The sequence below is a fragment of the Castor canadensis genome, chromosome 9 (assembly GCF_047511655.1).
Source record: "Castor canadensis chromosome 9, mCasCan1.hap1v2, whole genome shotgun sequence".
Classification (NCBI taxonomy): Eukaryota; Metazoa; Chordata; class Mammalia; order Rodentia; family Castoridae; genus Castor; species Castor canadensis.
Window position 1 is genome coordinate 47,042,915 of NC_133394.1, and position 13,466 is coordinate 47,056,380.

General features: G+C 39.7%; 1 protein-coding gene across 2 annotated transcripts in view; it reads left to right on the top strand.

Moving 5' to 3' along the window:
- Positions 1–4,609: 4,609 nt before the first annotated feature.
- Positions 4,610–13,466, top strand: part of Ugt8 (UDP glycosyltransferase 8) — a 72,083-nt gene continuing 63,226 nt past the window's right edge. The window contains exon 1 of one of the 2 annotated variants that reach the window (XM_020153350.2): positions 4,610–5,131. The gene's annotated coding sequence lies outside the window, so the exon portion shown is untranslated. Of the gene's footprint in view, positions 5,132–5,715; positions 5,856–13,466 lie in introns of those variants that run through there. The other variant, XM_074041590.1, reaches the window with a different exon arrangement.

A 13,466-nucleotide genomic window follows, 5' to 3' on the forward strand; every position in this document is an offset into this window, starting at 1 on the left:
AGACAGTGGGTATTATCCTAAAGAGATTCATGGATTCTGAGATCTTTAACCTCAGTAAGAGGAAGTTGATTATGCAGGAAAGCTAATGTTAACTATTCTTGATCATATGACACTAGGGAGATGTGAAGAAAAGACCCCAAATATATGATATTTTAGAATTAGGCTCAATGGGTCTCAGTCCTGCTGTGGATGTGTGACTAATAAAGACCTGATTATTAAAATGTAATAAAAATATAAAGATGTGGTACACATGACCTCATTCATTTAGCAGTGAGTTATTGGAACCAGTTAGTATTGCCTGGAGCTTGCACTATGTTTAGGTCAAACAAAGTGAATTATAATGCTACTGTTATCATATATTATGAAGGTCTTCATTTCCAGGAGAATTACAGACTGCACAAGAAGCCAGTACAGCACTATGTGTGGTGGAATGCCTAAAATGCCAGCTCTCCAGAGGAAGAGGCAGGAGAATTGTCAGTTGGAGGCTAGCCTGGACTACACAGTGAGATTCTGTCTCAAAACCACAGCAACAAACCACAAAAACAATAGCCAAGAAAAACCATTCCAGTATAACGAGCCTTCCAGTCTTGACAGGTATAATGATTATACATGATAGATTTGATGTTTTTATTCATTTCCTACAACTAACTCAGCTGGGTTTGTCATGAAGATTTTGAAATGGTTTTAAAAGATTCAACAACGAAGCATAAAATTAGGAAGAAAGGTCTCATTCATGACATGTTCTAATCATCAGTGCACTTCAGGGCATGATCTTTGATTCAGAGAGATCCTAATTCAATTGTCAGTATTGCTACTTGGATGTGACCCTGCGTAAGTTTTATTGCTCAACCCTCCATTACTATACCTTCAACAGAGATAAAAATAGTGTCTACCTCCAGTTTTTTTATGAGAAATAAATGAGGTCATTATTAATATTGAGCCTAGCATATTATTGAGGACTCAAGGTAGAAGTCATAATTTCCACAGTGATTATGAAGAGCAGCATTGAATTACACCTGTGAGTCTTCCTGGACATTCAGGTTATGATCCTCAGCTATCCAAACAGATAGCCACTTTGAAGTTAGTTGGTGAAGTCAGTAATGTTCTCAGACCTTAAATTGCCCTTAACTGATATATTCAATTGTTTAAGACTATTAGCAATGTAGAATTAGAATATGCAGCTGCCAGGACTTCTGCCCACAACTGAACTTAAATTCATTCTGCTGTGTTCTGTGTTACATGGTCTACATTTTTGGGCCCAATGATATAAAAATCCATGTTAAAATTGCTTTTAGGAGGTACCATTTTAGATCCTTTAGTGGAAAATTATATAATATGCTAATTTCAAATTTGTAATCAATCATGAAGTTAAATAATTGCATTATTGCATGTGTCTTAATATCCACATAAAATCTTTTTAAGCCATTTACTACAAAATACCTAAAACTCATATGGATTTTTGAGCACATTTTCTTCTCTAGCATTCTTTTTTCAAGAGATCTTCATTTCAAAATCTGTCAGCATCTCTGCTTTCTTCTTTCCTTAAACATGTTACGTATGATGTAAGTATCTAGAAACTTTATGCTGTACTCTTTCCTTCATGTGTTGTTTTTGCCAACAGGTTATTTCTGTATGATTTCTACAGGAAAAAGTGATTTTTATTGCAGACTGTAAAAGAGTCAATGGCAAATATGTTAATGTGGCTACGGATATCAATGGATAAATGTAATAAAAGGGAGAGAGAGAATAACTGAATTATTCCTCCTAGTTGTTGACTTATTGAACTTTTATTCATCTTTCAAAATTCACTTTAAGCTGTGTTTCTTTGTGAAGTCTTCCTAGACTTTCTTACATTTACCTCATTTTTTCTGTATTATTTCTGTGTTTTCATTGTTCTTCTGTGGTTGCATGCGTAACTTAGCCTCTTCTAAAACTCTGAGTTCTTTGTGGGGCAAAGGGTCCCGTCACATTTGTTTTTGTGCACTGTGTAGCAGGCTCTGTACCTGAAGGTGCTCAATCATCTGTTCAGCCAGATTAAAACAGCGAAAAGTACAACTGAACAAATAACATATTTCGAATTTAAGACATAAAAGCTATCTTTTTATTTTTAATACTTTAAGATAGTAGGCTTACTTGTTTGGCATATAGAATGGTCAAGGAAGAATTAGTAATAAGGTATTTTATTCTCAAAGTACCCTTCAATTCCTGAAGAACTAAAAATCCAGTCTATTCTCCATGTCCAATATCTTTTTTCCAATGTCCCTTTTCCAACAAATCTAGCTAATGTTAATCATTTCCCTTTTTCTTCTCCCTCACTACTTATTGTCCTTGTGATGTACTGGACACTTGAAGATTATGGTTGTATACTCATATGTTTTTCTAAATGTTTGTAAGTTACTTTTCCCCCAGTTGAGGGCAGGATCCATGAAATAACTTTGGTGGGGTGTTGAGGGGATGCATCTACAATGCTTAGTAAGTGGAACATAAGTTGGAGGCTTAACAAATACTAGATGAATAAAATGAATCTAACTGCTGTTTTTAAGAAATATGAAGGTAATTGTTATAGTAAATGGCAAAGATCTCTAGAAGAACTGGATCTTTTTGTAACATTGTACAAAAAGTAAGTCCTAGAATCAAGAAAGGAACCTCCAAATAGGACATTTTCTACTATGGTGTGCTGCCTCAAAACAAAAGTCTGTTTCCTAAGTTAATGTTTATTATCTCTCATATTGTTAATGCTATTTTCCCCAAAGACCATATGGGCCCCCACAGAATGAAGAATTATAATGAGCATTAAAAAAAATTAGCAGTTGAGTAAACCCATACATATGGTATACAGAAATAATGAGGAAATTTTATTCTGTCCTGGCTGAAACTTCCTTACAGATATGCTGTCCAAGTCAGTATTCTATTAAAAAAAATGACAGTAATAATTTTGTGTTAATTTGGATGAGAACTTGAAGGGTGGATTAAATATGGAAACTATGCATCCTTCCTTAAAGACAAGTAGCAAATGCTATCATTATTCACTTGATCCAACCACTTTGTCAATAATGTTAAGTGTGAGTTGTTGGTGAATTTTAAAGGGGAAGGGGACGATTTCTTGCTCTTAAGTGTTTCAAACTCCAAAAATATAATTCAACTAACTAAAGTTACAGAATGTCCTTTCAGTGCAATTGTTGGATTGTATAAAGACATGGCGACCATAGTTAGAATAAACATAGACATGTCGACACATCATATATAAGTCATGCCTTTTATATCAACAAGTCTGACATAAATCTTATCTGGTGATCCGTTCCCATGGCTTTTTTTTAAGCATATGGATGTTATACAAGTGGTAAATTTTTATAAAACAAAACAGAACTAAAGTTATTGCTTTATCTTGTAAGGATCAAGTTTTCCTCAAGAATTTACATGTGCATAACCAGAAGGATAACTTGCTTGATGCTTTATAAAATAGTTTTTAAAGAAATCTTTACATTATTTGTTCATCTTTATTTATATTGTTTAATGCTTACTTTAGGCTGAACTAGTACAATTTAAATAAGAAGTGAATATATAATACGGTAATCTCCCTAAAATCAGGCACAAAGATTTCTAATCTGAAAGGAAGGAAAGTGGATTTTCTTATTTGAAACTCCCTCTATCCATAAGTGAACAGCCCTTACTAAGCAAACTACTAATAAAATGAGCAGCGTATATTAGTTTTTTTTCATTTATCATTAAGTAATAGTACATACGATTTCCGTTCTCTTATTTAAAGGCTGAAAATTTTAATTTATTTCTGAATCTCGATTTGGAGTAAGAAAAGAAGAGCCTGGCTTGGCATTTTTTGATTTACCAACTTTTAACATGCAATTTGCATGAAGTGGAGGCATCTTAGTTACTGAAATGTACACATGACTTGTTTCTAAAAGTTGGAATGTAAACAATGTTTGCATCATGTATGTATGTACATATGACATCTATGTATAATTATAAGTAGACTACAAAGCCTATCGGGCTCTGAGGAAAAGCGAACAACTGTTAGACTTTCCTGGTTCTCATGAAGCGAGTACTCTATACCACCAGACACTTAAAGGTACTTGGCTTCTCTGTGGCACCACAGTGAGGCTACTCTAACAGGCCTTGGGTAAAGTTGCTTCCTGGCCTAGACGCCAACTTGGCAAGGATATGCTGCTGGCAAACACAGAATTAGTCAGAATAAAGTAGCCACACAATCAACCAAGCAAAGCATAAATGGCCCTTTCAGCAGGAACCCAAAAGGAGGGATGTTACTGAGCCCAGCGTCCCAAGTGACTTTTTTCCAACATCCCCAAACCCACGTTTTCAGATGCTTTCCAGAAGAGAAGCCTGGGTTCAAGGCTTCTCAGGTGCCTGTTCACCTAAACACCTGGGTCTTTTCTTTCCTCATCTCCTTCACCCTCTTGCTCAAGGACAACTTTTGGGTGAGTTGCAGAAGAGTGAGTGGGTCAGGACAATTAGGAAACCACACACAGAGTTCTTTGCAGGAACGTGGTTTAAAAAGGCGGGCCAGGACTAGGCGGGCGATGGTGGCGAGGACCCGGTAGGCGGGGCCACGTGCCAGTCCCAGAGCTCGCAGCTGAAGCGCTCCTCGAGCGCTTGCCAGCATCCCAGCGCGCCAGCAGACCGCCGCCCCGCGGGCCAGGATCCGGGTCCCCGAAGCTGCGCCTAGCCTAGCCTGCGACCCATTGGCGTGGCACGAAGGCGCGTCGGCATCCATGCCCCAGCCGGAGGCGCGGGAGGTGAGGCTGAGCACCTAGCAGCCCGCGTCGTGTCCCGCTGAGCCAGGCGCGGGAGGCCAGGGGCGCCCTCCAGCTCTGCTCGTGGCGTGCGGGGCGGGGCGCGGCTGGGGTGGGGGCCGTGGCCCTCGCGGGGAGCTGCGGAGGAGCAGGCGCGCTGCGGACCCGAGGGAGGGAACGGTTAAATTAAAGCCTTGCCATCGACCGTGAGCCCAGAGAGCCCGACTCTGCAGCCTCCCTCACGCCCCCGACCCACCAGAGGCGGCGACACCTGATCCAGCGCACCGACACGGGTCCCTTCTGTCCCGGATACAATTACGCGGCAGAGGCACACTCAAACTCAGGCGCAGCAGCTGCGAGACGAGGTGAGCGAGGGACCACGCGGGCCAGCAGGGGGACGGGGGCACGGGGGGCGGGCTGGGAGGAGGAGGAGAAGAGGGGCGTTGTTTGCTCCCTGAGGTGAGTGCCTGCGAATGGCTGCGATCCAGGGGCGGGGGGTAGCAGTTGGAAAGTGCGATGGGGTTGGCCTAAGGGAGTTAGGAATGGGTGGGTGGGTGAGGGGTAGGGGAAAGGAGATCTTTCTAGGCTGATCTAGAAATCCTGCCCCTCCCTTATGGCGCCTCTTCGAGGGTCCTCTGGCGTTCGTGCGCGCGGGCGGAGGGAGGGGATGGCGGGGCGCGGATGGGGCCGAGGACCTTGTACTTGACCCTAGAGGGATGGGCACGGCGCAGCCAGAAGGCTGGACCGGGCAGGGGTGTGCGAGCTGGAGGTGCTGCGGCGGAGACCTCCCCAGTTCTCCTTAGTGTTCCCCCCTGACGCGAGCGGGCGCGTCGGGGATGAGGGAGCTTCAGGCTGTACCCACATCGCAAGTGTCAGTGTCGGCGAGCCCCTCACCCCCACCGCTCGGGAAGGGACAGGGTCGGAGGAACTGGACGGGGCGCCCTTGGTTGGGGAGGAGGCGAGCGCACGGGGGTGCGGGTAGGGGACGCGCTGCGCTGAGGGAGAAGGGCGCCTTCCTTGGTCGGGAGGAGCGGCCGGGGCAGCCGGCGAGGTGTGGAGTCCTAGGAGGCCAACCCGCAAGCGCGTGCAGTAAGTCGGGCAAAAGGACAACCAGAGGTGGCGGGAGCCGGGGCTGATTTGTATGTGCAACCCCCCTGGCGTTATTGGGGGTCTGTAAAGTTGAGTCTGGTGAAGGCACCACTCTGCAGACTTCCTTAGGGACAGGATCGCTTCTGTACCAAGGGTTCTCCTCGTCGTTTAGCATTTGGGAGGACAGAGGGACGAGAAGATGGAAAAACTCCTGAGAGTCCCACAAACTAGCAGGGAAGGCTGGATTGTGATCACTAGGCGGTCTCAATAGGGATTGTCACCAGGTAAAGGGTTGGGTGGCCTTTTCCAATCAGGGGTTACCTGGAGAGGCACCTCTATTACGAGCCACTGTTAGCAGTGGAGACTGGCTTTTATTTCACGTGGTTTCCCATTGAAAAGGTTAAAAAAAAAAGTTTCAGCCTCTTCACAGTGTCACCTTGCACAACTGAATTTTTCAAGATCAATGACAGGAATGTGTAGCACTTTGGCTCGTTGCCAAGTGTGCTGCTATTGTTTCTACTTCTGATATTTTATGTCCCCTACAGCCCAGGAAAAATGGCTGCCATTTGTAGGAAAGACAGAAAATGCTTTTCCATTGATATTTTAATATTTTTAGGAGTAATCAGACTTGTCCCTAAGAGATTTTTAAATGAATTGAAAAATCATGCACCTCACTATATGCTAAGAGAGACCAGAACACTGTATTAACTGAATGAAATCTGAGCCTGCAGGGCTTAGTTTTCTCTACTGCACTAACTAACTCTTGGTAGTTTGAGGTTTTGCTTTGTGTTCAGCAACTATTCTAAATAGTGCAGAGGGAAATAGTCTAAAACTGATTTGCCTGCCACCAACAAGGTTAAGTTGTGACCTAGTGATGTCTCAGTGTTTAAAAACTATGGAGACCCACAGTGCCTTGACATCAAGTAAAGCAGTTTGCTCCTCCATCGGGAGCTTGGATGTGACTGAGCAGATGCTATACTTGTGACTTTTTCCTGGGTAACACTACTGTAGGCTTAAACTCTCTCTAAACCTACAATTTCAGAGGTTTGTGCTTTTATTTATGCTTGGTGCACTCTTTAGAATAAACAAATTCAGTTAATATGTTTATTAAAATGTTTATTTTTTGTAAAATTTAATTTTTGATTAGTTTGACCCTTCATATTTCTCCATAATTTAATTCAAGTGAGGACTTTTCAAGGTACCCATCAACAACGATCAGCTTAATTTCCATTTAAATATTGCTGACCCCCCCAATACTCAACCTCTTCTTCAAAATTATTCGTGTGCCTGTTTATCAAATAATACTGATTTTTTGCTGTTTAATTCACACTAGATCCCCAAGGTGTACCTGGAAATTGCCAAGATACACTGGAATAAGAACTTTTAATTGTTTATACAATATATAATGTGTCACTTATATGATATCATGTGGGTTGGTGCTTGTTTAGATAAGTACAGTTTCTGAATAGTCCACCTTTCACACCATTAATTACTGAAATTTCAAAAAAATTAGGCATTAAAATAAGCAGTTTTTAAGTTATAGTTTGTCCTGGAGGATATTTGGATAGAAGTTGTTGGGTTGTGTTTATAACATGAATTCATAAAGAATTGAATAGTGCTATTCGTTGAGGTGTATAGAGCTGTGTTTGTTTACAGGAGATGATCTCAGCCTGCTGGGTTGAAATACTAGAGTGGAGACAGAAGTACCATTCTGCTTTTTTATGTTGGTTTTTTTCTTGGAAGGGGGGAGGTTCTTTTTCTGTTATCAGCTATCACTTTCTACTGCTGTCAGGCTGTGAGTGGACCCTGCTGCTGTATCATCTGTTTTCTTTTTTTTCCATGAGGTGATGTGGACTATTGCCTGAGTATAAAGCCAGTGGACTTTGTGACAGATACCTTCTGTTTGTATGCCTTTTTTTCTGGGCCAGATGATGAGCTGAATGGTTGAAGTTCCCAGAAGAGGGGCTTTATAGTCAAAGTTTTCATATGTTTATTTATAGAAACTTTTGTGTGTGAGAGATTTAGAAGAATATCTTAATTTTACACAGTTTTGTTTTGTAGAGAATCTTAGCTTTTCTAAGAAATGAAAGCAGCTATTAAAAAAAAAAAAGTCTGCTGTCCTGTGGTAGGGCTAGATTGGTTTTTCTTAGGAATATGTATGCTTCGATAGTTTATACACCTCTTTCTGAAACTGAAAGTCATTAACCTTATGTAGTGTTGACGATGTTTCCCTACTCTGGAATTGAGGAAGGAGTGGCATAATTGGATAACACTGCTGATCGTACTGGAGCCTGGATCAATCGTTTAAATACTATTTTGCATACCTACCTATGGAGGAACTACATAAGCAAATCAGTTTGAATACAGTAGTTTAAATTAGTCTTGAAAACAGCAGCAAGCATATCTTCTTAATCCGAAGCATTTCACAAACTTTCATTATTTTCTCCAATAAATATTTATTAAAAGCATTCTGTGTGCCAGGCTCTGTGCTTTGGGGTGTGTGAAGACAATTAAGATCTGAGAGGGTATTGGGCTTAAGGGGTGGAGAGAGATAAGGAAACTACTTTCAATAAGTATGGGATAGTGCTGATAGAGCTATTCTCAGAGTACTGTGAGTGAGCAGGGGTTTGGAAGTTACGCATTGTACATGGAAGCAGAAGACCCACAAGGTTTCATAGAAAGTGACATAAAATATGATTTGGTGCCAGCAAGATCAGGAGGGCTATTTGCTATCTGGAGTAGTATGGGCTGTTTTCTGTTCAGTGCTGCTTTACATAAAGATGTGGTAATACAGTGAAAAGTCAGCACTCACAGCAATCTCAAAGGATGCATCTGAGAGATATGGACTGGAATGGCCGTCTCAAAAGTATTGGGAGACCATGGTAAGAGACCAAAGTGGTAATAGGGAGATGAAGAAAAAGGATAGGCCACAAAGATGTTCAAGTTGTAGAGTCTCTAGGATCAGGTAACAGATTAGATGGTGGAATAGGAGTGGGTGGTACATGAGGAGGTGGATAGGAACCTTGAAGGAGACACAGATTTGACAAGGAGAATGATAGAGTTCAGTTTAGGACATGTAGAATATGAAGTACTCCTACAAAATTCAGCTGAAGATGTGTGTCCAGTGAGTCATTGCACAGAAGTTTTGAGAAGATTAGTCCTGGGTTAGATAGGAGGTAGTTGAATGGATAGATGGATGGATTGATTGATGGATAGATGGATGATTGGGATGGATGGATGATGGATTTAACTGTTTTAAGTGTATAGATAATTGAAAATAGTGAAAGTTGATATGTCTTCTAGGACAAATACTGAGAGTTAAGATAGAAATAGAGACCTGGGAAGATCCTAAAATTTTAGAGTTGCATAAAGAAATAGGAAGTAGCAAAAATGACAGGGATAATGTTTAGGAAGAGCAGAGTTTTAGTAGCTGGAGGAGAGAATTTCAAGAAGTGAGAGGTCAGACACTAAAATGAGGAGTGCAATATAGTCCTGGTTCTGCCCCCAAATAGCTCTGTGACCATAAGCTTATCATTTAGTTCTTTTCCGTCATCTACAAAAGTAACACCTCCGTCATAGGTGACTGTGAAGATCAATGGAGATAGTCTGTCAAGCACAATGTCTAGAAGGTTACCAGTTTGTATTCTACAAATGTGAGTTATTTTGATGAAAGCAGGTCTTAGAAGTGTAATTAGGAGACCTTTAGTGATTTTTGCTTTCCAAAGTGCTAGGTGTCAGGGTTCAGGGAGAGTGGATGAAAAGACATTTTTTAATATGAAAACTTGGTTTTATTTATAGCCTTTTGAGTTAGAAGCCAGTAGAATATCAGTAATTGAAAATTTTGTAAGGAGCAGAGAAGCCAACTGAACAAGGTTTCTGAAGAGAGTAGGAATTCCCTACAGAGCTCAGGGAGGACGCTTGGCCCGGCCTGGAGAGCTGGCAGCTTATACACTGTGGTTAAAAGGCACCTGGTCATCAAATAGTAGACTTTAAGTGTCTTGTGCATTGATTATTCATTTTCATAGAACCAAAAACAAAACCAACTCCTCCCATCCCCCAAAAAGAGATAGCTGGCAACAAAACTTAACAAACTGTAATTTAATATTTAATGATTCACAAGACATTTCTAAATCTTATAGGGTCTTAAAAATCAACCCTTGAGAAGTAATGATTAGCATGTGAATTGAAGAAAGATTCATAGAGGTTTATTTACTATGCTAATATTTAAATATACTTTCTCTTTATTTTAAGATTATCTCTGGATGAAGTGATACTTTATATAAGTGATAAAAATTTAAAATTAGTTTTATATTTTAATATAAAATATGGATATCTTACCTCATAATTAGTGGCCATTTTGAGATAATGTTTACCTGTTTGAACTGGCTTGATCATCAGTCAATGATTGAATATAATGGATATTGTTTACAAATTGTTTGTAAAGCATAATAGAGGTTAATTGGTTTATATAATATTTATTCCTTTTTAGTTCAGATTAGTATGTCTGTTTCAGTTTTCTATTTTCAGTGTTTCTATTTCAATATTAGTGAAATATTCACAAATACTCAGTTTTGTTATTTACTGCTTATCATTTGCTTACATAGCACTCTGAGTAGTACATAGCTTTTAGGACACCCAACCACTATTGCTTGAGTAAATGGAATTCAGTGTTTTATATTTTAAAGTCTAAATGCAGTCCATTATATAGGTAGCTTTTAATATTCTTTCATGTTCTTTAACTGAAATTCTCTAGCCACACTGTTATCAGCACCAGTCTACGCTGGAGTTGAATTTCGGTGTTTTATTGTCTTCTGTGCTGACTACCTTACAGTGTGTAGTCCCATTACTTGCACAATGATCTGTGCAGGTGATTCTCAGTTTAGGATTTCCTCCAGTTTTGTATTGTGTGTGTACCAACTCAGTTTTCGATGATATATTGTCATGCTCAGCATTTCTTTACAGACATAACAAATGCTAAGGTGAAATTACTTAGACAGGAGTGCCACACGTAGGTAAGCATTTAGGAACAGGTAGCTTGAGCAGATTCTGCTTTTGTATTTATGAATGGTAAGGTGTCTAGGATGGCCGAGGTCCGGTCCTAGTCTCAGGCTGGAAATGTATGTAAGTTTTAAAGCATTTACATGCTATTGGAAGAATGTGTAAGAGTAATATTTAGACATCTTGTTTCTTTGATATCTGGACTGTTAATTCATAATAATCAAGTTTATTTTAAAGGTATAGTTTCCAGTTGACTTGATATAGATTAACAGAAATGCATCCACAAGATCAGTTCACTAAAAAAAGTTCACATCTGTAACTGATTTGTTAAATTTTTGCTTGATTTGGGAATATTACACAATAAAATATGTAGAAAATCATTTTACATTTTTCAGTTCTGGTTTGAAAAAATTTAGTAATGGAAATATTTTTCAAGAATTCAAGGCATATTTTGTTTTAGTTATTGCATTAGATATACCTAGCTTTAGTAAGCAGGAACAATGAGGTTAATTTTCCTCCAAGTGAGATAAACAAGTAATATGTGCCTATGTGTTTAGAAAGTAGAATCACATGTACAGATAAGCTGTATTTTTTGTAATCGGATTTTCCTGGAAAGCTATATAAATTGAATCATATTTATGGTATTTAAAATTTTCAAAACATACTGACGAATGGATCGAGAAAATGTATTATCTATACACAATGGAATTTTATGCAGCCATGAAGAAGAACGAAATGTTATCATTCGCTGGTAAATGGATGGAATTGGAGAATATCATTCTGAGTGAGGTTAGCCTGGCCCAAAAGACCAAAAATCATATGTTCTCCCTCATATGCGGACATTAGATCAAGGGCAAACACAACAAGGGGATTGAACTTTGACCACATGATAAAAGCACGAGCCCACAAGAGAGATATGAGGATAGGTAAGACACCTAAAAAATTAGCTAGCATTTGTTGCCCTCAACGCAGAGACACTAAAGCGGATACCTTAAAAGCAACTGAGGCCAATAGGAGAAGGGGACCAGGAACTAGAGAAAAGGTTAGATCAAAAAGAATTAACCTAAAAGGCAACACACATGCACAGGAAATTAATGTGAGTAAATTCCCTGTATAGCTATCCTTATCTCAACTAGCAAAAACCCTTGTTCCTTCCTATTATTGCTTACACTCTCTCTTTAACAAAATTAGAGATAAGGGCAAAATAGTTTCTGCTATTTGAGGGGGTTGGGGGAGAGGGAGGGAGTGGGGTGGGTAGTAAGGGAGGGGGTGGGGGCAGGGGGGAGAAATGACTCAAGCATTATATGTACATATGAATAATAAAAAAATAGAAATAAAAAAAATTTTCAAAACACGTGAAGAAAATAGGCAGACATTTATCACTTTTTAAATATAGTTGATGAGTATACAGATATTTATATATTAATTTCATAGTTTCCTGTAGGTTAGAAATATTTTTCCAATAAAATTTTGGAAAATGATTTTAAAGCAGGCCATATTTCAAATATATCCAACTCTTTGCTATTTAGAGCAACATCAAAGTTCCATAGAAAGATTAATCCACTTTGGAAATTCAAATTTTTCTACTCTGCTTAAGTAAACACACATAAATATACACAAGGAAACATACACCAAGGAAAATAAACGTGGGTGCTCCTCTATAACCATAGTTTGAGCATAGTCACATGTTCCACAATTAAAACAAATTTTTTTTTCTCTTTTTTTTGTGTGTTTGTTGGGATAAAGTCTTGTGCAGCCCAGACTGGCAAGATTTTCTGACTTCTGCCTCTCAAGTGCTAGGGATTCCAGGCGTGAGCCATTATACCTGTCTCCATCAGAAATTTTTAAAACTCTACTTAAAATAAAGGCTTAATCTGATTCTACCTCCTTCTCATCATAACATTTGTTTTAGAAGAGTATCAGTGGGAAAGCTTTTTTTTTTGTTGTTTCCCTGTGAAAGACATGAGTGATTCTGTGATCTTGTCCCCCTGCTTGAAGAGAGCTGCTACAGCCTAGGCAGTAAGCCTGCGACCTTCGCCATGAATGAAGCCCTTGTGCTTTCCATAGCTTTGCATTTGTGTTGCAGTGCCTGTTGTCCAGTTGTTCTTACAGAGCCAGTCCTTGCAGGAAACTGGTCAAACAGGTTTCCTGTCCATTCACCAAGGGGGAAAAACAGTGAACATTATGCGGAAGGGCAAGGGTGAAACTATTGTAAGGAATATTAATGCTGATCACCAACTCTGTTTTCTTCTGGCTTTGAAAATACTCTGGAGACATTTGTGTGAATATGTCTTGATGGACATAAAGTGAGAGTAAGGGAGACTGCAAGGGAAAGACAGAAGCAGGGAATACAAACAAGGCGGGAAGGAAGGAAAAACAATGGTGGAGAAAAATGAAATCCTCAGGAAGAAAAGGACAGTGTTTCAGGGTTATATGTAGGCTTTGTGTAAGCTGGGTGTCTTATACCAGGAAATGAGAGTATTGATCTCGGAATGAATGTAATTAAAACAAATCCATGCCTGTGGTATTCAGCATCCAAAATAGGGCCCAGTACTCCAGGTCAGGATATACTCCACGTAGAGTGTGTGTGTGTGTGTGTGTGTGTGTTTTTGT